This window comes from Bos mutus, chromosome 9 (assembly GCF_027580195.1).
Source record: "Bos mutus isolate GX-2022 chromosome 9, NWIPB_WYAK_1.1, whole genome shotgun sequence".
NCBI lineage: Eukaryota > Metazoa > Chordata > Mammalia > Artiodactyla > Bovidae > Bos > Bos mutus.
In genome coordinates this window covers 75,076,333-75,084,412 of record NC_091625.1, presented here as the reverse complement: position 1 = coordinate 75,084,412, position 8,080 = coordinate 75,076,333, and positions in this window count along the sequence as shown.

The following is an 8,080-nucleotide window of genomic DNA, read 5'->3' as shown; positions in this document are numbered from 1 at the left end:
ACTGCAGAGCTCTGCCCAGGAATAGAAAATTTCGTACCATTCTCTCCCTACTACTGGGAGTGCTACTGGCAGACACCCTCAGCTGCCAGCTGCCTTTGGAGAATGCCTCACTTTTTAATTTATTTTTAACTGGAGGATAATCACTTTACAATGTCACGTTGGTTTCTGTTGTGCAATAAAGTGAATGTGTACACATATATTCCCACCCTCTTGAACCTCACTGCCATCCCACCTGCATCTCACCCCTCTAGGTCATGACTAAGCACCAAGCTGAGCTCCCTGGGTTATGCAGCAGCTTCCCACTAGCTTTCTATTTTACACATGGTAGTGTATATATGTCAATGCTAGTCTCTCAATTCAACTCAAACTATTTTTCTCCCGCTGTCTCCACAAGTCCATTTTCTATGTCTGCCTCTCTATTTTTGCCCTGCAAATAGGTTCATCTGTACCATTTTTCTAGATTCCATATATATGTGTTAATATATAACATTTGTTTTTCTCTTTCTGACTTACTTCACTTTGTATAATACCCTCTAGGTTTATCCACCTCACTATAACTGACTCAAATTCGTTTTATTTTATAATTAACATTCCATTCTATATATGTACCATAATTTCTTTATCCATTCATGTGTTGATGGGCATCATTGAAAAAGCAAGAGAGTTCCAGAAAAACATCTACTTCTGCTTTATTGACTATGCCAAAGCCTTTGATTGTGTGGATCACAATAAACTGTGGAAAATTCTGAAAGAGATGGGAACACCAGACCCCCTGACCTGCCTCTTGAAAAATCTGTATGCAGGTCAGGAATCAACAGTTAGAACTGGACATGGAACAACAGACTGGCTCCAAATAGGAAAAGGAGTACGTCAAGGCTGTATATTGTCACCCTGCTTATTTAACTTATATGCAGAGTACATCATGAGAAATGCTAGGCTGGATGAAGCACAAGCTGGAATCAAGATTGCTGAGAGAAATATCAATAACCTCAGATATGCAGATGACACCACCCTTATGGCAGAAAGTGAAGAAGAACTAAAGAGCCTTGTGATGAAAGTGAAAGAGGAGAGTAAAGAAGTTGGCTTAAAGCTCAACATTCAGAAAACGAAGATCATGGCATCTGGTCCCATCACTTCATGGGAAATAGATGGGGAAACAGTGGAAACAATGTCAGACTTTATTTTTCTGGGCTCCAGAATCACTACAGATGGTGACTTCAGCCATGAAATAAAAAGACACTTACTCCTTGGAAGAAAAGTTATGACCAACCTAGACAGCATATTAAAAAGCAGAGACATTCCTTTGCCAAAAAAGGTCCATCTAGTTAAGGCTATAGTTTTTCCAGTAGTCATGTATGGATGTGAGAGTTGGACTATAAAGAAAGCTGAGTGCCGAAAAATTGATGCTTTTGAGCTGTGGTGTTGGAGAAGACTCTTGAGAGTCCCTTGGACTGCAAGGAGATCCAATCAGTCCATCCTAAAGGAAATCAGCCCTGAATGTTCATTTGAAGGACTGAGGTTGAAGCTGAAACTCCAATACTTCGAACACCTGATGTGAAGAGCTGACTCATTTGAAAAGACCCTGATGCTGGGAAAGATTGAAGGCAAGAGGAGAAGGGGATGACAGAGGATGAGATGGTTGGATGGCATCACTGAATCAATGGACATGAGTTTGGGTCAACTCTAGGAGTTGGTAATGGACAGGGAGGCCTGACATGCTGCAGTTCATGGGGTTGCAAAGAGTCAGACACAACTGAGTGAATGAACTGAACTGAGTTTGCTTCCATGTTCTCGTTATTGTAAATAGTGCTGCAATAAACACTGGGGGTATATGTATCTTTTTGAAGAGAATGCCCCACTGAAAGAAACAGGCAACCCCAAACATGTCCCTTTTCTGGGTGGTTGATACTCAATGACTAATCAGTCTTGGGAGTTGAAGACCCAGCCACTCATGCCAACTCAAAGATACCTCTAAAAGGCCTGGAAGGGATCAGCTGAAGTCTTTATTAGGAAGGCATCATAGCTCACCTCCCTCTGCTCAATCCTGTTTCCTCCACCTCCCTTTCGCAGGAGTCAATCCCAAGAGCATACAAGAGCATGTCTGTACACTAATCTCCCCTAAGAGTCTACTCCATGGGTAACTCAACCTTTGATGGCTACTACAAAAATATTTACTGAACTGAATTGAATATTATGTTCAATTGAATTGAACATTATGCTCCATAAACTCCTATACAGCAAAATGAAGTCGCTCAGTTGTGTCTGACTCTTTGCGACCCCATGAACTGTAGCCTACAAGGCTCCTCTGTCTGTGGAATTTTCCAGGCAAAAGTACTAGTGTGGGTTGCCATTTCCTTCTCCAGAGGATCTCCTAGCCCAGGGATCTAACCCGGATCTCCCGCATTGTGGGCAGACGCTTTACTGTCTGAGCCACCAGGGAACTTATTTATCCTTGTATCCTTGCACTGATTAGAAGGTGACTTTTATAAAGGGAGTGCTATGGTCTGATTGTATATATACCACCAAAATTCACATGTTGAAATTCTAACCCTCAAAGGTGATGATATTAGGTGGTGTGACCTTTGGGAGGTGCTGGAGTCATGAAGGTGGAGCCCTCAGGAATGGAATTAACACCTTATAAAAGAGAGATCCCTCCCTCTTCTGTCAAGTGAGTAAACAGTTAGAAGCCTGCCACCTAGAAGAGTGAAGTGAAGTGAAGTGGCTCAGTCGTGTCCAACTCTTTGTGACCCCGGGGACTGTAGCCTACCAGGCTCCTCCATCCATGGGATTTTCCAGGTAAGAGTACTGGAGTTGGTTGCCATTTCCTTCTCCAGGGGAAATTCCCGACCCAGGGATCAAACCCAGGTCTCCCGCATTGTAGGCAGACACTTTACCATCTGAGCTGCCAAGGAAGCCCAACTTAGAAGAGTACTGCAGCCCTAATCTGCCCATGTTGGCATTCTTATCTTGGACTTGTAGCCTCAAGACTGCTACTGCTGCTGCTGCTAAGTCGCTTCAGTTGTGTCCGACTCTGTGCGACCCGAAACGGCAGCCCATCAGGTTCCCCCATCCCTGGGATTCTCCAGGCAAGAACACTGGAGTGGGTTGCCATTTCCTTCTCCAATGCATGAAAGTGAAAAGTGAAAGCGAAGTTGCTCAGTCGTGTCCGACTCTTAGCGACCCCATGGACTGCAGCCTACCAGGCTCCTCCATCCATGGGATTTTCCAGGCAAGAGTACTGGAGTGGGGTGCCACTGCCTTCTCCAAGCCTCAAGACTAGGAGAAATATAATCTTGTGGTTTATAAACTACTGAGTTTGTGGTATCCTGTTATAACCAACCAAGCAGACATTGAACACCATAAACTCAAAAAATAAAATATTACCCCAAACAGTTTACTTGTGTTAAACCCTTCCTATTCAAAGTATGATCTTAGAACTATGGCCATTGGCATTCTTTGTGTATTTTGTTACAAATGCAGACTCTCAAGGCCCAACCTGAATCTGACCAACTGAATCCAAATCTGCATTTTAACAAGATCCCAGGTTGTTCATACTGATTTTCAGAAATACTGAGCTAAGGGATTTATTATTATAAATAAAGTGATCTTGCTAATATTTCCTGTCTATGTTGTACATCTTCATAATGTTTTTCTAAAAAAATTTTTAATTTTAATGTGATCATGCCTTCTTTCATCCAACAAATACTAAATGAGTCCCAAAGATTTCAACCCTACAGCACTTACATTCTACAAAGATGAGAAAATAAACATCAATATACATATTGTAGAGCATGAGGGAAGGTGATAAATGCCCCTCACACACACACACACACACACACACACACACACACACACACACCAAAAAAACAGTAGGGCAAGGTAAAGAGGATGGGAAGATGGGTTGCAATCCCAAAATTTTGCAGAAAGCCATAAGCAAACACTTGAGGCAAGCTAGGTAGTTAGCCATATGCATATCTAAGCATGATCCTGGAATGTTCTAAGAAGGGTAGAGGCCAATGTGGCTGAAAGAGAATAGGTGAGGCGATGCAGAGTAATAGGAGATGTGGTCATAGAGATAAGAGGGCAGATCTTATGATGAGAGGCTGCTATTTAATAGCTGAAAAGGTAATGCAAGTTCTTTTTCCTCCAAGAAATAAAGTAGTTCTTGCCCGAGCCAATTAGATTTGGGCTGTGACAGTTTGCACAAACCACTTCCCGGCAAACCTTCTGGTTCCTCAACTACAAATGCAGGGATTACAGAAGCCATGTAAGGGCTCTTTCTGCCTGAAACTCTCAAATTCCCAGAGGCATTGATGCCAAAAGCTAATACGTGGTAAAGGAAGAATTATGGCCAGGTTGTGGCATAGATACCCCTCGTCCAAGGTAAGGAGCAATGGCTGTGCTTTGCTGGAGCAGCCGTGAAGAGATACCCCACGCCCAAGGTAAGAGAAACCCAAGTAAGACGGTAGGTGTTGTAAGAGGGCATCAGAGGGCAGATACACTGAAACCATACTCACAGAAAACTAGTCAATCTAATCACACTAGGACCACAGCCTGGTCTAACTCAGTGAAACTAAGCCATGCCCATGGGGCAACCAAAGATGGGCAGGTCATGGTGGAGAGATCTGACAGAATGTGGTCCACTGGAGAAGGGAATGGCAAACCGCTTCAGTATTCTTGCCTTGAGAACCCCATGAACAGTATGAAAAGGCAAAATGATAGGATACTGAAAGAGAAACTCCCGAGGTCAGTAGGTGCCCAATATGCTACTGGAGATCAGTGGAGAAATAACTCCAGAAAGAATGAAGGGATGGAGCCAAAGCAAAAACAATACCCAGCTGTGGATGTGACTGGTGATAGAAGCAAGGTCCGATGCTGTAAAGAGCAATATTGCATAGGAACCTGGAATGTCAGGTCCATGAATCAAGGCAAATTGGAAGTGGTCAAACAAGAGATGGCAAGAGGGAATGTTGACCTTGTAGGAATCAGTGAACTGAAATGGACTGGAATGGGTGAATTTAACTCAGATGACCATTGTATCTACTACTGTGGGCAGGAATCCCTCAGAAGAAATGGAGTAGCCATCATGGTCAACAAAAGAGTCTGAAATGCAGTACTTGGATGCAATCTCAAAAACGACAGAATGATCTCTATTCGTTTCCAAGGCAAACCATTCAATATCACAGTAATCCAAGTCTATGCCCAACAAGTAATGCTGAAGAAGCTGAAGTTGAATGGTTCTATGAAGACCTACAAGACGTTCTAGAACTAACACCCAAAAAAGATGTCCTTTTCATCATAGGGGACTGGAAAGCAAAAGTAGGAAGTCAAGAAACACCTGGAGTAACAGGCAAATTTGGCCTTGGAATACGGAATGAAGAGGGCAAAGACTAATAGAGTTTTGCCAAGAAAATGCACTGGTCATAACAAACACCCTCTTCCAACAACACAAGAGAAGACTCTATACGTGGACATCACCAGATGGTCAACACCGAAATCAGATTGATTATATTCTTTGCAGCCAAAGATGGAGAAGCTCTATACAGTCAGCAAAAACAAGACCAGGAGCTGACTGTGGCTCAGACCATGAACTCCTTATTGCCAAATTCAGACTTAAATTGAAGAAAGTAGGGAAAACCACTAGACCATTCAGGTATGACCTAAATCAAATCCCTTATGATTATACAGTGGAAGTGAGAAATAGATTTAAGGGACTAGATCTGATAGATAGAGTGCTTGATGAACTATGGAATGAGGTTCGTGACACTGTACAGGACACAGGGATCAAGACCATCCCCATGGAAAAGAAATGCAAAAAAGCAAAATGGCTGTCTGGGGAGGCCTTACAAATAGCTGTGAAAAGAAGAGAAGCGAAAAGCAAAGGAGAAAAGGAAAGATATAAACATCAGAATGCAGAGTTCCAAAAATAGCAAGAAGAGATAAGAAAGCCTTCTTCAGCGATCAATGCAAAGAAATAGAGGAAAACAACAGAATGGGAAAGACTGGAGATCTCTTCAAGAAAATCAGAGATACCAAAGGAACATTTCATGCAAAGATGGGCTGGATAAAGGGCAGAAATGGTATGGACCTAACAGAAGCAGAAGATATTAAGAAGAGATGGTAAGAATACACAGAAGAACTGTACAAAAAAGATCTTCATGACCCAGATAATCACGATGGTGTGATGACTGACCTAGAGCCAGACATCCTGGAATGTGAAGTCAAGTGGGCCTTAGAAAGCATCACTACCAACAAAGCTAATGGAGGTGATGGAATTCCAGTTGAGCTATTCCAAATCCTGAAAGATGATGCTGTGAAAGTGCTGCACTCAATATGCCAGCAAATTTGGAAAACTCAGCAGTGGCCACAGGACGGGAAAAGGTCAGTTTTCATTCTAATCCCAAAGAAAGACAATGCCAAAGAATGCTCAAACTATCGTACAATTGCACTCATCTCACACACTAGTAAACTAATGCTCAAAATTCTCCAAGCCAGGCTTCAGCAATATGTGAACCATGAACTTCCTGATGTTCAAGCTGGTTTTAGAAAAGGCAGAGGAACCAGAGATCAAATTGCCAACATCCGCTGGATCATGGAAAAAGCAAGAGAGTTCCAGAAAAACATCTATTTCTGCTTTATTGACTACGCCAAAACCTTTGACTGTGTGGATCACAATAAACTGTGGAAAATTCTGAAAGGGATGGGAATACCAGACCACCTGATCTGCCTCTTGAGAAATTTGTATGCAGGTCAGGAAGCAACAGTTAGAACTGGACATGGAACAACAGACTGGTTCCAAATAGGAAAAGGAGTTTGTCAAGGCTGTATATTGTCACCCTGTTTATTTAACTTATATGCAGAGTACACCATGAGAAACACTGGACTGGAAGAAACACAAACTGGAATCAAGATTTCCAGGAGAAATATCAATAACCTCAGATATGCAGATGACACCACCCTTATAGCAGAAAGTGAAGAGGAACTAAGGAGCCTCTTGATGAAAGTGAAAGAGGAGAGTGAAAAAGTTGGCTTAAAGCTCAACATTAAGAAAAATAAGATTGTGGCATCCGGTCCCATCACTTCATGGGAAATAGATGGGGAAACAGCGGAAACAGTGTCAGACTTTATTTTTCTGGGCTCCAGAATCACTACAGATGGTGACTGCAGCCATGAAATTAAAAGACGCTTACTCCTTGGAAGGAAAGTTATGACCAACCTAGATAGCATATTCAAAAGCAGAGACATTACTTTGCCAACAAAGGTTCGTCTAGTCAAGGCTATGGTCTTTCCTGTGGTCATGTATGGATGTGAGAGTTGGACTGTGAAGAAGGCTGAGCGCCAAAGAATTGATTCTTTTGAACTGTGGTGTCGGAGAAGACTCTTGAGAGTCCCTTGAACTGCAAGGAGATCCAACCAGTCCATTCTGAAGATCAGCCCTGGGTTTTCTTTGGAAGGAATGATGCTAAAGCTGAAACTCCAGTACTTTGGCCACCTCATGCGAAGAGTTGACTCATTGGAAAAGACTCTGATGCTGGGAGGTATTGGGGGCAAGAGGAGAAGGGGACGACAGAGGATGAGATGGCTGGATGGCATCACTGACTCGATGGACGTGAGTCTCAGTCAACTCTGGGAGTTGGTGATGGACAGGGAGGCCTGGCATGCTGCGATTCATGGTGTCGCAAAGAGTCAGACATGACTGAGGGACTGATCTGATCTGATCTGTGGCGTAGAACAAAGTTCTGCAATCCTCAGTTCAGTTCAGTTGCTCAGTCGTGTCCTACTCTTTGCGACCCCATGGACTGCAGCACACCAAGCCTCCCTGTCCATCACCAACTCTCGGAGTTTACTCAAACTCATGTTCATTGAGTCGGTGATGCCATCCAACCATCTTATCCTCTGTCTTCCCCTTCTCTTCCCGCCTTCAATCTTTCCCAGCATGAGGGTTTTTTCAAATAAGTCAGTTCTTCGCATCAGGTGGCCAAAGTATTGGAATTTCTGGCAACCCACTCCAGTGTTCTTGCCTGTAGATTACCAGGGATGGCAGAGCCTGGTGGGCTGCCATCCCTGGGGTCGCATAGAG